Below are 22140 nucleotides of genomic sequence, written 5' to 3' on the forward strand. Positions count from 1 at the left end.
GTCCTTTGCTAAGGGACAGTAGATGGGGGAAGAGATTGCTGAATGGGTAGAGTGTCCTCACAGGCTGCTGCGTTTTCCCCATCAGTGCCATTGTCTCTGAATAGGGGGTGGATGAGGGGTAAACTATAAGTCATAGCGCAGCTCAGAGACCCCCTGGAAAGGCTGAATTCTCTAAGAAGGGTTCGGAAGCTCTGACAAAATGTGTTCTTAGCTTTCTGACCCAAGAGCTGGAATGTCCACTTACGCAGCAGCTCTTGGCCACAGTCAACGAGTCCTGACATGCTAGGTGTGCCAGAGCCCTTGTGAGGTGTGCTATCACTCATCTGTCATCAGTAATCAAGTGATGATGTTCAAGAATGAGTGTCTAATCATAGGTTACAGCAGATGTAACCTATGCCAGCATGATAGCTCACTTGCATTAGGATCTGCTTTCTTCAATGAAAAAGGAGTAGAGTTCATCTAGGGAACTGGGTTTGGCATACAATACTGGTTTGCCCATGGAAAGGGGCTATCCCTGCAGCCATGCAGGGAAATGACAAAGGCAGAACACCTGACATGGCACAAATGCTTTGTTCCACACCCTCCGTACCTTCATCCTCTGCTCTCTTTTGTTTGCTTCCTTCCTCTTGCTACAAATATTCTCAAGTGTCTTCTGTCTAAAAAGAGAGGGAGATACACAGACAGACAGACAAAAGTTTGTCCTGCCTCTAGACCATCCTTGACACTATATTCTTTCTCCTTGTGGCAAGAGTAATGTGCAGGTTCATCCTCCTCACAATTCACTCCTTAACACCTCCTTTTTGTAGAAACTGTTTTCTCAAAGGTCACTAGCAGTTTCCTTATAGCTAAATGCATTAGCCTTTTCTCAGTCCCCATCCACATTTTTTCTACACTTAACACTGCACAAACATTCTCTCTTGAATTTTAGATAACTGTTCTTGTCAGGCTTGCTTCCTGTGTCTGTAATTACATCTGTTTTCATGTCTCCCTTCCTTGAAGTTTAGGGTTTCCTTAAGGCTCTGTCCTCAGCTCTCTTCTCAATTTTATCTACTTCCTAAAACTTCAAGCATCATTTCAATACAGGATTATATATTTTGATACTTTTTAAAAACTAAAAAAAATTATTGGTAGTTTACATGCCATAAAATTCACTCGTGTAAAGTAAAAACCTGATAATTTTTAGTGTACTCACACAGAGTTCCACACTTTATTATTATTATTTTTTAAATTGAGACAGAGTCTTACTCAGTCACCCAGGCTGGAGTGCGATAGCATGATCTCAGCTCACCATAATCTTTGCCTCCTGGGCTTAAGTGATCCTCTCGAGTAGCTGGAAACACAGGCGCATATCACTGTGCCTAGCTAATTTTTTGTATTTTTGGTGGAGATGGGGTTTTGCCATGTTGCCCAGGCTTATCTCAAATTCCTGAGCTGAAGTGATCTGCCCATCTTGGCCTCCCAAAGTGTTTTGATTACAGGCATTAGCCACTGCAGCTGGCTATTATTATTATTTTAGAGACAGAATATACTGCCTAGGCTGGACTCAAACTCCTGGGCTCAAGTGATCCTCCTCCCTTAGCTCCCCAAGTAGCTGGAATTATAGGCACATGCCATCATGCCTGGCTCCCACACATGCTTTTTTTTTTTTTTTGAGACGGAGTCTTCCTCTGTCGCCAGGCTAGAGTACAGTGGCGCGATCTCGCTTACAGCAACCTTCGCCTCCCAGGTTCCAATGATTCTCCTGCCTCTGCCTCCCGAGTAGCTGGGACTACAGGCATGCACCACCATGCCCAGCTAATTTTTGTATTTTGAGTAGCGACGGGGTTTCACTATGTTGGCCAGAATGGTCTCAATCTCTCGACATCGTGATCTGCCCGACTCGGCCTCCCAAAATGCTGGGATTACAGGCGTGAGCCACCACGCTCGGCCCTTTTTTTAAAAATCATTTTTTGAAATGGAGTCTTGCTCTGTCACCCAGGCTGCAATGAAGTGGTGCAATCTTGGCTAACTGCAACCTCGGCCCACTGGGTTCAAGTGATTCTCCTGTCTCAGCCTCCGGAGTAGCTGGGATTACAGGTGCCCGCCACCATCTCTCTTTTTTTTTTTTTTTTTGAGATGGAGTCTCGCTGTGTCATCCAGGCTGGAGTGCAGTGGCGCTATCTCAGCTCACTGCAACCTCTGCCTCCCGGGTTCAAGCAATTCTCCTGCCTCAGCCCCCAGAGTAGCTGGGACTACAGGCGTGCACCACAATGCCCAGCTAAGTTTTGTATTTTTTGTAAAGACAGGGTTTCACTGTGTTAGCCAGATTGGTCTCAAACTCCTGACCTCAAGTGATCCACCCGCATAGGCTTCCCAAAGTAGTGGGATTACAGGCATGAGCCACTGTGCAGGGCCACTCCTACACATACATTTGAATCTCAGGTTGAATTTTCACATAATAATATCTGCTTTATAGTATACTACTATTAATTATATTTTCAGGATGAAGCTACTGAACATTTTGTACTTTTTTGTTTGGTAGCAGTGATGATCCTGTACTGAGCTATATATACAGTTTCATCCAGGTCTCCTGGTGATCAAGATCTGTAAGATGACTGATAGGTGTTTAGGAGATGCCACTTGTGGTACAAAGCTAAGCTAGCTGGCCCTCAAGGGATCAGACTTTTTGATTAATTAACTTAATATTCTTGCTAAAGAGTTCTGTACCTAAAACCTAACCCCTTTTCCAGGAGGATGGCTGACTGGAGGCAAGATGGCAAAAGAAGACTGATCATATTAAATTCAAGGATTCTGAATACACTGGGAGAACACATGTATACACACACACACACGCACACACATGCACACACTCTTAGAAATGTTGACTCTCTGCAGAGGAGAAGGGGCAGCCAAAAGTGGATGAGAACCAGATTGGCTGGGTAAGGATTAAGCTTCAGAGCTTAGTAGTTTGTGCTGCCTCCAGATCAAAGGGGCCCACTTGCTACAACCTGGTGAGGCCATTCATAGAGCTGATGTTAAAAAGGCATGGCATGCATTTTGAGCCACCCCAGTATCCTGTCCCCAATTTGTCCTACTGCTCAGGCCCTGCTCAATAACAGTTCCCTTACTAACCTGGGGAATCAGCTCTGTCCACACCTTGGTCAGCTAACCCAACTTCCCTATGAATCCCAACACATGAATGTTCCAACCAATGGAAGAAAGATGTCACTCACAGGCCAGAATTTTTCTTAAGCCAAAAAGGATTATCCTGTGCAATAGAACCCCTGATCTCATTTGCTAACTCTTCCTTTTACTGAAGATAAGCATTATACTCTGTCTTTAGCCATACTGTATATGTGACCCAATGGCACAGAGATCAGCTCCATTAAGTGCAGCACATGTGCAATGAGACTTGCACAATGCAAACTACTTCCTGTGTCATTCTGCTTGGGATTACCACATTGGTATTAAGGTCTCCCTAAAGGAAAGTGGGATAAAAGTCTGTACAGGCATGAAAAGATTTCTCTTTTTTAAAATCCTTGTTGAGATTTTGTGCTTTTGAAATGGAACAGGAAAATCAAAGTGGGGAGAAGAGCCAGAAACAAGGCTGGGTTCGGATAATAAACCCCCAAACAGCATGTGGATATCTGCAAGCAGGTATTTAGGATATCTACATAATAAAACCTGTAAGAGGAAACCCAAAAGCCACTTGAAGTCTTTTGTTTTAGCATGATCTCCCCGACAAGCTAGTGATAAAACAAGATCCGAACTAAAGGCTCCCTGTTCTCTACTGCCACATGGAAAAATTTTATCCCTACCACTGAGAGAATCAGGATTTACCCTTCTAAAAGCTGACCAAAGGAATCATGGTTTGTCCCTGTAGTATGCCTCTCTAATACCATGTTCTCTACAGCAGCTAGACAGGCAATCATAAATATATATATATACACACACATATATACACACACATATCAAAGTGTATATAAGTATATATGTCAGACTTTCTTGAATTGTACCCTTGAAATATGTGTGGTTTATTCTATGAAAATTATACCTCAATATAGTTGTCAAGCATTATTCAGACATACACAGATATGAGTAATTTACTCCTAATAGGGGATGTAGGCAGTGGCTTCTTAAAGTATTAGGTGAAAACTGACAGGAAATGTTATAATAGATGGATAAGGCTGACAATACCTAACTCTACTGATCAATTTTGCTTGAAACTAGGGCAACTAGACCTCCCTGATACAATGCCATGAAAGGTTCATAGCAGCATCACCTATTATAAAATACTCTTGCTAAAAGAACTGAGCCTGAGTCCAAGGAAGCCTTTGGATCTAACTACCAGGTTATAGGAAACCTAGGAGCCAAGAACATGCTGTCATAGGCTGCAGTTAGCCAAATCACCAAATCGAAATGTAGCAAACGCTACAGGATCCGTCAGTCATCTGGTTTCTTTAACAAATAAATGGCATGAAAAAAAGGCAAGTGGGAGTGGATTTGCTCTAGATTATTAGAAACCTATAGACACAGCAATCAAATGCAATCTGTGGTTCTTATTTAGGTCCAGATTTGAACAAACCAACCATAAAAAGATATTTTTGAGATAACTGGGGAAAAATGTTTTAAAATACTGTCTGTATCTAGCTACACCATTAGTTTTTTTCTTTTTTTAAGTTTTATTGAGGTATAATTGACATACAATGAGCTGCACATATTTAAAGTTTATAATCTGGTAAGTTTTAACATATGATATACTTATGAAACCACTGCAATTAAAACAATAAACACATCAGTCACCCTTAAAAGTTACCTTGTGCCGCTTTGTAACCCCTTCTTCCAGCTTCCCTCCCTACCACCGCCCTTAGTCCACAACTAGAGAAACTGAACATGGACTAAGTATTAAGTGACACCAAGTAATTATTAGTTTAATGTGATAATGGTGCTGTGGTTCCATTTTTAATCTTTGTATGGTAGAAATACCTCTGAAATATTTGTAGGTGAAATATTAATATTATGATTGATATATGGAATTTGCTTTGAAGTACTCCAGGAAAAAAAAAATAATAGGACAGAAAAAACACGATTGTCAAAATGTCTGTAATGGTTGAAGCAAACAATATATCAGTAGTGAGAGAAAACCTTGGGATACAAGCTATTCACAAATTAGAGAGGTTATGAGATAGGTACATGGAATTCATTTTACTACTCTCTTTATTTTGGGGTATGCTTGAAATACAACATAAAAATATTTTTAGGCCAGCATGGTAGCTCACACCTGTAATCACAGCACTTTGGGAAGCTGAGGTGGGCAGATCGCTTGAGCCCAGGAGTTCAAGACCAGCCTGGACGATGTGGTGAGACCCCATCTCTACAAAAACTACAAAAAATTATCTGGGCGTAGTGGCATGTGCCTGTAGTCCCAGCTACTTGGGAGACTGATGTGGGAGGATTGATTGAGCCCAGGAGGTTGAGGCTGCAGTGAGCGTGATTGTGCCACTGCACTCCAGTCTGGGCAAAAGAGCAAGACTCTGTCTCAAAACAAATAAATAAGTAAATAAATAAATAAAACACCTTTAAAGACAAGAAAAGCAAACAATATATCAGTAGTGAGAGAAGACCTTGGGATACAAGCTGTTCACAAATTAGATAGGTTATGAAATACTCTTCATTTTTACCATCATTTCTAGTTTTACTTTGAAATGTACCCTTTGAAAAACACCTCCCACCTGATCCCCCACACCGAATCAAAGTGGTGCAGTTTTTCTCAGTAGCGTTAGTCACAGAGATTGCCTGCATGAGCCTTTCTGTCTGGGCCTCAAGTCTGCCTTTTAGACTCAGGAGGCAACCCCCAGCCACCGCCCCTAACCCCACCACCCTACCAAATTTCTTTCAGTAACCTCACCAGATTTTTATCCACAATTTGTCTACAAAATTTCCTGATTAGCTCTGTCTTTGCGGGGCATGAAGCCACTTTAGTCAGTCTGTTGAAATGCCCTTGCTTAGCCAAACGTTGTTCTCTCTTTCTGAAACTTCCACTTTACTGGGAAAGAAAAGTCCGAGGCCTGGCATGGTAGCTCAGGCCTGTAATCCCAGTACTTTGGGAGGCCAAGGTGGGTAGATCATTTGCGGTCAGGAGTTCAGCATCAGCCTGGCTAACATGGTGAAACCTTGTCTCTACTAAAAAATACAAAAATCAGCCGGGTGTGGTGGTGTGCGCCTGTAATCCCAGCTACTCTGGAGGCTGAGGCAGGTGAATTGCTTGAGCCTGGGAGGCAGAGGTTGCAATGAGCTGAGATCGCACCACTGCACTCCTGATTTTTAAGCAATTCTGCTCCTTTCTCATGGACTCCAATTATCCAGGTGGAAAGAAGCTCATCCTATACATTTATAAGTCTCACTGTAGTCTCAGCAAACAACAGAACAAAAATTATATTTTTAAAAATATAGTATTTTTGTTTTTCTGACCCCAGTCACATAAAGGTTACCCCCAGTCTACATAACATTGGTTTTATGAAGCAAAATCTGGCCACACAGATCCAACACAGTATTCACAAACACCAACCAACAGGTTGGTTTTCAATCATAGAAACAATGTGAAAAATAGCACTTGGTCTAGTTTAAAAAGCCTATTGAATTCATAATGTATGTATAGTAGAGTAATAGAATCCTAGTGCTACCACTATAACAGTTAACTACCGAATGTATTTTCTCTGAGAAAATTATTTCAAAGTTGCAACTTGAGACGCCAAGAATTGCTTTCCCAGCTGCAGCTCAAGCAGTGAAATTGGGAATCTCCCTCCTCCCACTTTCTCCACATGGCTGAAGAGGGCTTTCCACACATGGTCATTTGTATGGAAGACACATATACATTAGGAACTGCCTGCAGAGAAGAAAAGGAACAATTTCTGTGAATAGAAAATAAATCTGACTGGAATATACAAATGGATCCTCAAGATTAGATGCTGGTGTCGGTTATTTCGGTGGTTGTTCTAAGAAATGGGAACCCGTCTTCCTGATGTCCTGCTGCTTAAACGACAGCAGTCCATTTAGTTCTGTGCCTCTCCAGCAGCATACCAAAGCATGTCTGTCAGGAAGGAGGCCCATCATATTTTGCATGAAGACAACTTTTAGGCTAGGCGCGGTGGCTCACGCCTGTAATCCCAGTACTTTGGGAGGCTGACGTGGGCAGATCACGAGTTCAAGAAATCGAGACCATCCTGGCCAACATGGTAAAACTCCATCTCTACTAAAAATACAAAAATTAGCTGGGCATAGTGGCGTGCGCCTGTCATCCCAGCTACTCAGGAGGCTGAGGCGGAAGAATCACTTGAGCCAAGATCACACCACTGCACTTGAGCCTGGCAAGAGAGTGAGACTCCATCTCAAAAAAAAAAAAAAAAAAGACAACTTTTAAGTACTTGGTTTCAAGAGAAAAGATGACAAATATCCAAAGAAAAGGAGCCAAATACACAGGAGTATTTGTTAAATATATACAGAAGGAGAACATTGGAAGCTACAAAGAGATCATTTATCATTCATGCACTTTAATAGGGAATAAGTTAAATGAATTATAAATCAGCCATAAGTGGAAACCACCAGTTATTTTTTAAAAAGGAAAAAAGAGGCAGGGCTATATGTACAACTCAAAATACAGTATGTGAAAAAAGCAAAGGGGCAGAACAATGTGTATAATATATCATGAATATACATGCAAGCATACATATACACACATGCAAATAAGAGGATAACAAGAAACTGGTAACAGCACATGCTTTGTGGGATGGAGATGGAAAGGAGACTCAGTGGTCAACCTTTGTACCTTTTGGGGAAAAAAGTCACATTACCTATTTTAAAAAAAGGACATGGCACTGAGAAGATTCAGTGTTTCAGTAATCTTAAAAATTGAGGCATCAGCAAGATGACTGAAGATAAGCACAGAGCTAAAATGGTTTACTCTGTTTTCCTTAGGAAATAAGGTTTAGAGATAGGCAATCTGGAATTTATGGCATATAGAGTACCTAAGGAATTCTAGCTAGTAGCACTAGCCATTACAAAAAGAGTCCCCTCCCCACATCTTTTCCATAAGCCGATGACTGCAAAATGCAGGCTCTGAAGAGTCTGTACTCTGCAGAGTGGCAATACAGCAGAGCCTCAGTCAGTCAAGTGTCAATCATTTGACATTTCTTATCAACCAAGGTACCAAGGTAATTTCTAGTCTTCCTCCCCAGGGGCCACTACCAAAAACTGTCCATAGAAGTGAATCTGTGGACAGACTCTCTTTTCGCCAACTCTCAAGAGATCTTCCCCTCATGGAACAGCTCCTAACATTATTGCAGTGTACTGGTAATCTCTTTCAATATCCAACCAACCTCTCTGAAATGGGCAGTGGAGGTGGTGGGGGGGGTCAGAAGAGAGGGAGGGAAGAAGGCGGGGAGGGAAAGAGAGACAGAGACAGAGAGAGAGAGAGAGAGAGAGAGAGAGAGAGAGTGTGTGTGTGTGTGTGAGAGAGAGAGAACAGTTAAGGGAATCAGCTGAATGGTGAAGCACTCCTCCTCCATACCATTCTAAATTCACAAGATGCACTATAAGCCTCAGTTTCTTAGTGCCTAAAGTTGGAGAGCACTAATACCTACACTGCAGAGAGCTGTTCTGAGGGAGGCTCAAATGAGATAGCCATGTACTCTGAAAGTAGTTAAACCTAATCAAAATACTGGCTGACTTGGCCAGCCCTGTTACCCATCCCCAGGCCAGTTATTTTTGCCTCCACAGGGCCCAAAGTCAGGCTGGTTTTCAGCATCTTACAGTAACTGAGTCTCTAGTTTTGATTTTATCCAGAAAACTTCATCTAATAAGGTGTTCATAATAAGCTATTCTTAAACAAGAAAATGAAGGATACTTTTATATTAAAAATAAAAAAAAATCACTATCTTTTTAGAGCAAATTTGAGGGTTTTTCTAATATTATCTATTAAATCTTTAAAAACTGTTTAATAGCAACACAGTGCAAGGATAATAAAAGTCCAATTTAGATGTTTTTAAAAAAACAAACAAACAAAAAAACATAGCATCGCCGGGCAGAGTGGCTCATGCCTGTAATCTCAGCACTTTGGGAGGCCGAGGCGGGCAGATCACCTGAGGTCGCGAGTTCGAGACCAGCCTGACCAACATGCAGAAACCCCGTCTCTACTAAAAATACAAAATTAGCCAGGCATGGTGGTGCCTATAATCCCAGCTACTTGGGAGGCTGAGGCAGGAGAATTGCTTGAACCCGGGAGGCAATGATTGTGATGAGCTGAGATCGTGCCATTGCACTCCAGCCTGGGCAACAAGAGCGAAACTCTGTCTCCAAAACAAAAAACAAAAACAAACCCATAGCATCACAAAATGCAGTCAAATTAAAGAAAGCAGAATCAGCCTTAGCTCACTCTCCAATGGGGGTATGCCCGTTGAATACTTACAGGTCCAAGAGAACGCGCTGCATGGCAAATACATAAAGGGGGCCCTCTTTCAAATAAGGCATAGAAGGCATTTCAAAGACGTGAACTGTGCATGAACCCTCATCTCTTGTACAAGAATAAAGCAGATGTACTTCTGGGAACTCAACTATAGTAAGCAGGCACAAGAGGTGAGAGGACTGGGCCCTAACTTGTACAAGAATCAAACAGGCTGACCACAAAAAGAGGGCCAGTGCATACCCAGGCAATGAACTTACTACAGTTTAAGTCCCACAAATCTTAGCTACCTCTGCCATATTTTAAAATATCAACCTCCTGGTGTGCCAGTAAGTCTCACCATTTGAATTAAGACATCGAAGTCCCTATTAAAGGCAAATATTTTAAGGGAAACACCCTAAGCCAATCAACTACCAATAACTAAGTGCAGGTTAATTTACTGTAGCAGGAGATGGAAAGCAGAGCTCAGGCATATGATACTGCCTAAGTAAATGTTGACAGAAAGAAACTGAAGAGGAAGGGAAAAGCATGAATCATTGCCTGAGATCCCACAGAAGGGAGTTCTGAGCCTTAAGGTTCTAATGGACACCAACAAGAGAGGTCACTTAAAAGAAAAAAAAAAAAAAGATATGAGAACACGAAAAATCAGTCTCACTGACTTCATAATTTTTTCCAGCATCTCTCCTACGTTGCCCGTGGTAAATGTGCTGAACACTGTACATACCCATGAAATTATTATATCAGTGAGGTATATCCTTAGCAAATATTCAATAAAAAAACAAGGTATATATGTAATTTATTAAGTTTTTAAGAGATGTGAATAACTAGAAAAGTAATTATTCTAAACTAACCTTTAGAATAATAACCTTTAGTTTATGAACAAGGTGTTGTGTGAGCCTGATTTCTCAGTAAATTTTAAAATTATTTTTGTCTTTTTTTCCTCAAGACCAGCCTACCATTGAATGTTTATTATTTTCAAGTTAGTGATCACAAACAGCCTATAGCCAAGGGTAAATAAAGAATAGCTTGTTTGAAGACAGGACAACAGTCTCATCAAACCACCTAATTTAGCTACAATCAACTTATCAAAATATGTATCATCACTATACCTACCATTTACACAGAAACTTAACAGAACTAATAAGAACTAAACTGGGGCAGGTGCATTGGCTCACGCCTATAATCCTAGCATTTTGGGAGACCGAGGCAGGTGGATCGTTTGAGTCCAGGAGTTCGAGACCAGCCTGGGCAAAATGGTGAAACCCCGTCTCTACAAAAACTACAAAAAGTTATCTGGGCATGGTGGCATGCACCCTGTAGTCCTAGCTACTCAGGAGGCTGAAGTGGGAAGATCAATTGAGCCCAGGAGGCAGAGGCTGCAGTGAGCTGAGATCGCACAACTGCACTCCAGCCTGGGTGACAGAGCAAGTGAGACCCCATCTCAAAAGAAAAAAAAAAAAAGAAAGAAGAACTAAATTGCTTTGAAGGAACTATGAATGAGAAACATCCTATCTAATATTGGCAGAAGCAAAATAATACATATTACACATTCCAAGAGACCAAACAATAGATCTCTATGGGACCATTTAATGCATTACTAATTCTAAGAAGCCAACATACATGAGTCTGCCAACAAAGAAAATATGCCATAGAATTGTTCCAGACATGATTTGCACCTTAATGGGAAGGTGGGATCAGGACTGTTAAGGTGATGATGTCATTGAGCAGGTTCAAGAAATAAGGAATTGTCACATGACAATGATATAAAATGTCTCCAAAACAGCAATTAAGGTTTTATCTTCCGAGGTTGAAATTAGAAAAAAAAAAAAAAACAGTGGACACAATAATCCATCTGCTAAAAATACTATAACCCTGAGGTGTGAATGACAGCAGAGTTCTGGGGCCCCCCAAACCCAATCAAAGTGACTGAGATATAACCTCACAGAACCAAAGAGAATATGACTGTGGAGGACTGCCAGCCTATGCCTGACCACAAATTGAAGGTCAGCAGTTAAGAGGAGAGCATCTTTTGACCAATGGTTAGGCAGTGTTCTTCCTTCAGCTAAAGACAGCAAGTCCCCCAACTAAAAAATACAACTACTCAACCCTGTTGATATCATATAAGGGCCTGATACCAACAGTCGCTAAAACCATCCAGCAGACTCCCTCCGCATGGATTCCTTGCACAGAAAACCAAAATTGATTTTCCACATACCTCGGCTACAGGGAGAGAATGTAATAACAACCAAACTCAAGTACTAGTTGGCTTAACAGTTCTGTTTCTCACTAAAAATGAATCTTCACGCCAATGATGTTGATCATATAAGTCAGTTCCCAAGAAACTGGGCATAATATGTTATTCTCACAAAATTGAGGCGGTGAGCCTTTAGAGATAAGGTCTAGACCCTAGTTATGACTTCACCCAGGTAATGCCACCTGGGAGGGCTCTGAGTAAGAAGCTAGCTAGCTGGCATTTTCAGAGGTAAGTTACTCCCCATTTATTTCAGATTTCTCCAAGTAGAATATAGTCAGGCCGGGTGTGGTGGTTCATGCCTCTAATCCCAGCACTTTGGGAGGCCGAGGCGGATGGATCACTTGAGGTCAGGAGTTTGAGACCAGCCTGGACGACATGGTGAAACCCCGTCTCCACTAAAAATACAAAAATTAGCCAGGAGTGGTGGGGGGCGCCTGTAGTCCAGCTACCTGGGAGGCTTACATAGGAGAATTGCTTGAACCCAGGAGGCAGAAGTTGCAATGAGCCAAGATCGTACCACTGCCCTCCAGTTTGGGCAATAGAGCAAGGGGCAGTAGAGCAAGACTCTGTCTCAAGAAAAAAAAAAAATACAGTCAGACAAAATTTGCCTGGGTCTGGATACTTTTTGGTATTTTGATAATTAAGTTGCATTACAAATAATTAAATCAGCTATCATTTATTGAACACTTACTACATCCAGGCACTGTTCTAAAACTTAATATATGTCATTTATTTTTCTCAACAATCTAATGAGGCAGTAATTTTAACCCCATTTTAAACAAAACAAACAGGCTCAGAGAAGTAAAGAAACTTCTCCAAGGTTGCACTGCTGGTACATGGCTGAGCTGTGAGATGAATTACAAAGCTGGCTCTTAAGTCAAATTTGATTGACCACTCTCAGAATTTAAAATTTTTTAAATTTACATTTTCTAAATTACTAAAGTAAAATTGAACATTTTTTCATATATCTATTGGCTATTTTTTCTCTACTGTGAGCTGACAAAACATATAATCACCACTAAAGCTACCACTCACATAAGAACTTGCCAAAACTAATAAGAACTAAGCTGCAGCTGTGCGCGGTGGCTCACGCCTGTAATCCCAGCACTTTGGGAGGCCGAGGCGGGTAGATCACGAGGTCAGGAGATTGAGACCAGCCTGGCCAACATGGTGAAACCCCATCTCTACTAAAAATACAAAAAAAAATTAGTCGGGCATGGTGGCACATGCCTGTAGTCCCAGCTACTTGGGAGGCTGAGGCAGGAGAATTGCTTGAACCCAATTCTCCTGCCTCAACCTCAGGCAGAGGTTGCAGTGAGCCAAGATTGCACCACTGCACTCCAGCCTGGGAGACAGAGTAAGACTCTGTCTCAAAAAAAAAGAACTAAGCTGCTTTGAAGGTGCTATCAATAGAAACATCATATTTAATACTGGCAGAAACAAAATAATAGGCATTACATATTCCAAGAGATCAACTAACCTTTGCCTATTTTTTGATTAGGTTGTTTGTATTTTTTATATTAAATGATTAGAGTTCTTTATATATTCTGAATACAAGGCCTCTGGCAGTCAGATGTGTTGTAAATATCCTCTGTCTGCAGTTTGTCTTTTGTTTAAGGCATCTTTTGTCATACATAAGATTTAAAGTTAATACTATCATATGATGCATCTTATAATTTCATCTTTTGTTTATGAAATCCTTTCTTATGCCAAGGTAATGAAGGTACCTGCCAACAGTTTCTTCTAAAAGTTTTGAAGTTTACACTTAGGTTGTCAATACATCTGGATTTTTTCCCCCTAGCCTCACCCTTAATCATTTGAAATTTTGATTGGCATTTATTGAATTTATAAACGTTTTTACGGAAAATTACCTCTTTATTATACGAAGTCTTCCCATCCATGCACATGGTATCTCTCTGTTTATTCAGGTCTTTTGATTATGTTTTCTCCCCAAGATATGTATTTCTTGTTTAGATATTTCCTGGATACTTTATGGTCTTTTTGTGGCTACTGTGAAAAGAATCTTTAAAAAAGTATACATTTACTAAATGATTATTGCTGGTAGACAGGAATGTGATTGATTTTTGTATTAGGTTTAATCATATGAAACTGCAAATATTTACTTGACCATTTTGACCTACATAAATTATAATTTCGTATAGTTGAATCAAAAGGTTGCTGATCTGAAACTCAGAAACCTTGCAGAACTGTTATTATTAGCTCTAATAATTTGTGGATTCTCTTGAATTTTTTTTTTTTTTAGATGGTGTTTCGCTCTTGTTGCCGAGGCTGGAGTGCAACGGTGTGGTCTTGGCTCACTGCAACCTCGCCTCCCGGGTTCAAGCGATTCTCCTGCCTCAGCCTCCTGAGTAGCTGGGATTACAGGCATGCAACACAATGCCCGCCTAATTTTGTATTTTTAGTAGAGACAGGATGTCTCCATGTTGGTCAGGCTGGTCTTGAACTCCTGACCTCAGGTGATCTGCCCACCTCAGCCTTCCAAAGTGCTGAGATTACAGGCGTGAGCCACCACGGCCGGCGATTCTCTTGAATTTTCTATGGATATCTACATAGTCTTCAAATACAGACAGCGTGGTCCTCTCTTTTCTTTTTCTTATCTTCTGGAATTAACCAGGAAGTTCAGTTGATTAATAAATATTAAGGCTGATAGTGGGCACCATGTACTGTTGTTAATTCGAGAGGGAACAGGTCTATAGTTTTACTGGTAAGTGTGAAGTCTACTAAAGGAAGTTTTGGTTAACTTTAGGTTAAGAAAGTTTTTTATTTCTAGCTTTGTGAAAAAAATTTAATCAGACTAAATATTAAAGTTTTTTTTTTTTTTTTTTTTTTTTTTTTGAGACGGAGTCTCGCTCTGTCGCCCAGGCTGGAGTGCAGTGGCCGGATCTCAGCTCACTGCAAGCTCCGCCTCCCAGATTCACGCCATTCTCCTGCCTCAGCCTCCCGAGTAGCTGGGACTACAGGCGCCTGCCACCTTGCCCGGCTAGTTTTTTGTATTTTTTAGTAGATACGGGGTTTCACCATGTTAGCCAGGATGGTCTCGATCTCCTGACCTCGTGATCCACCCGTCTCGGCCTCTCAAAGTGCTGGGATTACAGGCTTGAGCCACGGCGCCCAGCCTAAATATTAAAGTTTATCTAATGTTTTCTTCTGAACCTATTAAGAAAATAAAAAGATCTTCCCATTTTAAAAATTAATATGTTGGATGATATCAGTGATGTATTTTCTGATATGAAACCATCCTTGCAATATAATAATTTAAACAAACTATTTGGTCCTGATGTTTTGTTTTTTAATACAATGATACATTCAATTTGCTAGTACTGTATTTAGATGTTTCAAATCCATTTTCAGAAGATTAGCCTTTCATTTTCTTATATATACTGACTTTCCCTGTTTTGTATCAAGATTACACTAACCTCAAAACCTGAGATGGACAGCTTTCCCACTTTATCTCTTCTCTGAAACAGTTTAATTCTTCTATGGTTTATCTGTTCCAAGAAGGTCTGATAAAACTTACCTCTAAACCTGTCTCATCTAGGCATTTTGCAGGATTGTTTCAATGTTTAATACAGCTAAGTTCAGAGGAAGATCCAAAAATCCTCCCAGTGATCACAGGTCTCCAAGTCTTGGGAAATTATGCCTTGGTAACCTAGTGTCTACTTTAACCCCTACAGAAATTCCATATAAGTTTATACTTTTGAAAATAAATAAGTAGTATGTTAATGATAGAAAGACAATGATGGAGCAAACAAAACAGATTTGCAAGCAATTCAAATTTAGGAAAGCAGGCCAGGCGTGGTGGCTCACACCTGTAATCTCAGTACTTTGGAAGGCTGAGCCGGTGGATCACCTGAGGTCAACCAGTTCAAGACCAGCCTCGCCAACATGGTGAAACCCCATCTGTACTAAAAATACAAAAATGAGCCAGGCGTGGTGGTGCATATCTGTAATCCCAGCTACTCAGGAGGCTGAAACAAGAGAATCACTTGAACCTGTGAGGTGGCAGTTGCAGTGAGCCAAGATTGCACCATTGCACTCCAGCCTGGGTAACAGAGCAAGACTCCGTCTCAAGGAAAAAAAAAAAAAAAAAAAAGAATTTAGGAAAGCAGCATGAAGCACCAGTGCTGACTGGCCAACAGATTGTTATACACTGGTGCTACCTGTACAGGCTGATTGATAGGAACCTCCACACAAGATAACCTGCATTGTCACTATAAAAAGTAGAGCTGATTGCCATTCTAACTGGTGTGAGATGATATCTCATTGTGGTTTTGATTTGCATTTCTCTGATGGTCAGTGATGACGAGCATTTTTTCATGTGTCTGTTGGCTGTATGAATGTCTTCTTTTGAGAAGTGTCTGTTCATATCCCTTGCCCACTTTTTGATGGGGTTGTTTGTTTTTTTCTTGTAAATTTGTTTGAGTTCTTTGTAAGTTCTGGATATTAGCCCTTTGTCAGATGAGTAGATTGCAAAAGTTTTCTCCCATTCTGGAGGTTGCCTGTTCACTCTGATGGTAGTTTCTTTTGCTGTGCAGAAGCTCTTTAGTTTAATTAGATCCCATTTGTCAATTTCAACAGGTGCTGGAGAGGATGTGGAGAAATAGGAACACTTTTACACTGTTGGGATTGTAAACTAGTTCAACCATTATGGAAAACAGTATGGCAATTCCTCAAGGATCTAGAAGTACCATATGACCCAGCCATCCCATTACTGGGTATATACCCAAAGGATTATAAATCATGCTGCTATAAAGACACATGCACACGTATGTTCACTGCGGCACTATTCACAATAGCAAAGACTTGGAATCAACCCAAATGTCCATCAGTGACAGACTGGATTAAGAAAATGTGGCACATATACACCATGGAATACTATGCAGCCATAAAAAAGGATGAGTTCGTGTCCTTTGTAGGGACATGGATGCAGCTGGAAACCATCATTCTCAGCAAACTATCGCAAGAACAGAAGACGAAGCACCGCATGTTCTCACTCATGGGTGGGAACTGAACAATGAGATCACTTGGACTCTGGAAGGGGAACATCACACACCAGGGCCTATTATGGGGAGCGGGGAGTGGGGAGGGATTGCATTGGGAGTTATACCTGATGTAAATGACAAGTTGATGGGTGCTGATGAGTCGATGGGTGCAGCACACCAACATGGCACAGGTGTACGTACATATGTAACAAACCTGCACGTTGTGCACATGTACCCTGGAACTTAAAGTATAATAATAATAATAATAATAATAATAATAAAGTACAGCTATCGACCGGGCACGGTGACTCACGCCTGTAATCCCAGCACTTTGGGAGACAGAGGTGGGCAGATCACCTGAGGTCAGCAGTTCGAGGCCAGCCTGGCTAACATGGTGAAACCCCATTTCTACTAAAAATACAAAAAACTGCCGGGCACCGTGGCTCACGCCAGCACTTTGGGAGGCCGAGGTGGGCAGATCACGAAGTCAAGACCAGCCTGACCAACATGGTGAAACCCCATCTCTACTAAAATACAAAAATTTGCCGGGCGTGGTGGCACACACCTGTAACCCCACCTACTCAGAAGGCTGAGGCAGGAGAATCGCTTGAACCCAGGAGGCGGAGGTTGCAGGGAGCCGAAATTGTGCCACTGCACTCCAGCCTGGGCAACAGAGCAAGACTCTGTCTCAAAACAGAAATAAAAATAAAAATAAATAAAAATACAAAAAATTAGCCAGGTATGGTGGTGTGCACCTGTAATCCCAGCTACTCGGGAGGCTGAAGCAGGAGAATTGCTTGAACCCAGGAGGCAGAGGTTGCAGTGAGCCGAGACCGCTGCACTCCAGCTTGGGCAAAAAGAGCAAAACTGCATCTCAAAAAACAAAAGTAGAGCTATTATTTTTGAAATAAACTAATCATTTTTCTCCACCACTAAATCTCCTGAGCTTCTAAATCCATACTTCACATTAAACATTACTCCAAACTAAAAACAACCACCACAACAACCCATAACCTCCACTTTTAATGGACTGTCTGTATGAAAAAATCCAAGTTCCTCAGACAGACCTTCAAAAGTATCGCACACAATCTGACCCCAAACAAGCTTCTCATATTATCTCCCACCCTTTCTTTGCATCCAAACCACCAGATGGACTGGTCTACTCACTACTTCCTCAGAAGTCCCAAGAACAGTCAATTCCTTGAGATGCTATCCTTCCTCTTCTGTACCAACCCTCAAAGGCCAGCTTAGGTCGTGTCCTTTTTTTTAAGGCTTTTCCTGATCATTCTACTACCCAGTGAATCTCTCCCTCAAAGAACACCTCATTGTTCACAGTCCTTAATTGTTTTATCTGGTTTACTAACCATAGTCCAAACTCCCTAAGGCAAAGTCTGTACTGTTTTTTTTTTTTTTTACCACTCACCCCCTGCACAAGGCTCTTGATATAAAGAACTAAGAACTTGACCCCAAATATTTCCTGGGCATCTTTTACTCATGTTACCTGATAGTCTTGATTTGTAATTCTAGGTGGAGCTGCTTCCCTTTGATAAATTAACTGAGCAGAGATGATTATCTTCTGAAATTCTGTGATGATTGCTCATTTAACCTATTCTTTCCAGTTCTAGCTCCTTTGTAGGGCACTATGTAAGACTATCATGCTTTCCTAGCCACAGACGTATGTACTGGCAAATACCTAGGTCCTAGTAGGACAAACCAACAAAATTGGGTATGTACAGGCAAAAAAAGTCAAATGTTTAAAAAGACTTGGCTTTCAATAAACAGCTCACACACATGGTATGTTGCTTGCAAAGAGAAAAAACAAGCATGGTAAGGATGCCATTTTTAATGGCTCCTGAAAATATGACATACTTAAAAGTGTTTTTTTTTCCAACTAGAAACCTGGTGTTATTATGAGGAAATGGGTTGTTCAAGGATACCAGCTTCCATGAAAGGGGATTTTTGGCAAGCACTTTATCACTAGAAATTAGTCAAAGAAAACATTTTCTGAGCACTCGCCTACGATATATCAAACACTATGCTTTAGGTGTAGAAATCAGCCAAAACAACATTAGGCAACATTACAAAAATCTCATTTAACTAAAATGATTGACTAACTGGATGTCTTAAATCTTAAAACACTAGAATAATTTAATTGCATTGCCATGGTATCTGCACTCAGTAGTTTATTCCTGCTGGGTGTTCAAAGATCAGTGCCATAGAAATTCAGTATCTGGTATCACTGGTTTTCTTGGCTTTGTGCTTGTTAAAACTTGGTATTTCTATTGACACAGTATTTATTTATTTATTTATTTATTTATTTATTTATTTATTTTGAGACGGAGTCTCGCATTGTTGCCCAGGCTGGAGTGCAGTGGTGCGATCTCGGCTCACTGTAACCTACACCTTGCAGGTTCACGCCATTCTCCTGCCTCAGCCTCCCGAGTAGCTGGGACTACCGGTGCCTGCCACTACGCCCAGTGAGTTTTTTGTATTTTTAGTAGAAACGGGATTTCACCGTGTTAGCCAGAATGATCTCGATCTCCTGACCTCATGATCCGCTCGCCTCAGCCTTCCAAAGTGCTAGGATTACAGGTGTAAGCCACCGCGCCCGGCCTTGACACAGTATTTCTGTAGTTCTATAGTTTTCTCATACTGTTCAGATTTATATAGTCTTCAATAGAAGCTAGAAAAAACCCACTAGAATAAATATAATCAAATATTTTTTATTCTTTTGCTGCTCATTAAATGTTTTCTCATTAGTTCTCGTAGTAGAAATAATTTCAGAATTATAATAATAAAGTAAGCACTGACAAGAAACACTACTCCAATAACTTCTTCCATACTCCCACAATTTTTGAAAGATTTTTAAAAAGTGATTCTAATTTGAAATTCAAATAGTGCAAGTAAATCCATGTAAAATACCTATACCTATACCTACCTCTCAGTAGTTCTTATTAGTATGGGTAAAAAATTTAGGTTAAAATAAGGCAGAGATGGACAAGATTATCACAGCATATATGTAAGATTTCTGAAATGTAAGAAGTAGTAGCAAGATTTCTGTACCCTAGAAAGGGCCAAATGATGAGGTTTGGGATGGTAGTGCATTTGGAAAACCCTGGTTGTTAACCTAGTCCACGCTATTCAGCATGTGATTTCAAATCTGTCTTGGCAGTGTTACCTACAAAGCTGTTGTTGAATTCTGCCCTTTTGGGAAAACACTGCCAATGTTGGTAAAGTGAGCACAAAACTAGAAAACATGTTGAGTATATTAAGTGGGTCCATTTTGTTTAAAACTTTAAACAAAGCTTTAAAGTATACACATATTTGAATAGCTAAGAACACTGAAACATGCACGCCCATCACTAGGAAGAAATCGAAGTAGGCAACTAAAGGAAATTTGTCCTATTTAAAGTTCTCATGAGTTCTTCTGTAGTATGGGGCATTCTTGGGTCTCTGAGGTCCTTGAGATGTCTGACCTATGATTCTCTAGTTAATAACTACCAATTCCATTCCTATGATACCCATACTTTACCTCACTCTATCATAACATCGAGCACTGAGCACTATCTAAAAAGTCTCCCATGCTGTTGAGAAAATGGAAACAATGATTATACAATAATAACAGCAATAACAGTTAGTAAAGAACATCAAGTATTAGGTATTTTTCACATCTTCTCTAGTCCTAAAATGCCCAGATACTATTATCCCAATTTTATATATGAGGATCTTGAATATCAGAGAGGGTAAATGATATGGTTTGGATCTGTGTCCCCACCAAATCTCATGTTGAATTTTAATCCCCAGTATTGGAGGTGGGGCCTGGTGGGAGGTGATTCGATCATGGGGGCAGTTCTCATGAATGATTTAGCACCATCCTCTTGATGCTGTTCTTGTGATAGTGTGTTCTCACGAGATCGGGTTGTTTAAAAGTGTGTAGCACCTCAACACTCTCTATCTTGCTCCTGCTCCAGCCATGTAAGATGTGCCTGCTTCCCCTTCACCTTCCACCATGATTGTAAGTTTCCTTAGGCCTCCCCAGAAACAGATGCCACTATGCTTCCTATGCAGCCTACAGAATCATGAGGTGATTAAACCTCTTTTCTTTGTAAATTACCCAGTCTCAGGTATTTCTTTATAGCAATGTGAGAATGGACTAATACGGTAAGTATTCTCAAGAACACTCACATAGAAAATAGCTGGGTCAAGGTTCCAGCTCAATACTGCCTCTCTTCAGCTTTTACAATATATCATTGTATTCAATAAATAGGAAAGAAAAAAATAATGTAAGAGTAGAAATGGAGAGATGGTAATAAGGAAAGATGAAAGGCTGATGATTCTTTTTTTTTTTTGAGACGGAGTCTGACTCTGTCACCCAGGCTGGAGTGCAGTGGCCAGATCTCAGCTCACTGCAAGCTCTGCCTCCCGGGTTTACGCCATTCTCCTGCCTCAGCCTCCCGAGTAGCTGGGACTACAGGCGCCCGCCACCTTGCCCGGCTAGTTTTTTGTATTTTTTTAGTAGAGACGGGGTTTCACCGTGTTAGCCACGATGGTCTCGATCTCCTGACCTCGTGATCCGCCCGTCTCGGCCTCCCAAAGTGCTGGGATTACAGGCTTGAGCCACCGCGCCCGGCCAAGGCTGATGATTCTTAAGGAGATGAATCATTCTAAGCCCAAACCACCACTAGTCTTCAATCTGGGTCTCTACCCACCATCAAAGGGGCAATCATTAGGTTAGAGAATACAGTTTCCTTACCACCGGGTGCTGTGTCTTACATTTGCCTGGTACATCCCAGAGGGGGAAAGATTTAATAATGACTTTTGGATGGGTGGATGAGATGGAAGGATGACAAACACACATTTAGCATGCAAAGGAGGCTTTAGCCAACTTAAACGAATGCTGATGCCATTAACATTTCCATTACAAGATTCCGAAATGCAGTCATGAAAGCCGATTTAATTGTAATTTAGATTTGCTAGGTTAGTCAAGTATGGAAAATGGAAGGAACTGGGAAGTAAACACAACTGTTATTTTAAGAACTGGAAAATCTGGCCGGGCGCGGTGGCTTATGCCTGTAATCCCAGCACTTTGGGAGACCGAGGCGGGTAGATCACGAGGTAAAGAGATCGAGACCATCCTGGCCAACATGGTGAAACCACGTCTCTGCTAAAAAAATACAAAAAATTAGCTGGGCATGTTGGTGGGCGCCTGTAGTCCCAGCTACTCGGGAGGCTGAGGCAGGAAAATCACTTGAACCTGGGAGGCGGAGGCTGCAGTGAGCTGAGATTGCGCCACTGCACTCCAGCCTGGTGACAGAGCGAGACTCCATCTTAAAAAACAAAACAAAACAGGCCGGGCGCGGTGGCTCACGCCTGTAATCCCAGCACTTTGGGAGGCCGAGGCGGGCGGATCACGAGATCAGGAAATCGAGACCATCCCGGCTAACACG

The 22140-nt window shown here is 41.2% G+C and overlaps 1 protein-coding gene and 1 non-coding gene across 2 annotated transcripts in view; one reads left to right on the top strand and one right to left on the bottom strand.

The window, feature by feature from the left end:
- USP49 (ubiquitin specific peptidase 49) overlaps positions 1–22140 on the bottom strand; it is a 104153-nt gene that overhangs the window by 20932 nt on the left and 61081 nt on the right. The window lies entirely within an intron of this gene.
- LOC112623974 lies at positions 18847–18986 on the top strand. Its single transcript, XR_003119309.1, has one exon. It is a non-coding gene; the product is annotated as a small nucleolar RNA SNORA8 (small nucleolar RNA).

The sequence above is a fragment of the Theropithecus gelada genome, chromosome 4 (genome assembly GCF_003255815.1).
Source record: "Theropithecus gelada isolate Dixy chromosome 4, Tgel_1.0, whole genome shotgun sequence".
Lineage (NCBI taxonomy): Eukaryota > Metazoa > Chordata > Mammalia > Primates > Cercopithecidae > Theropithecus > Theropithecus gelada.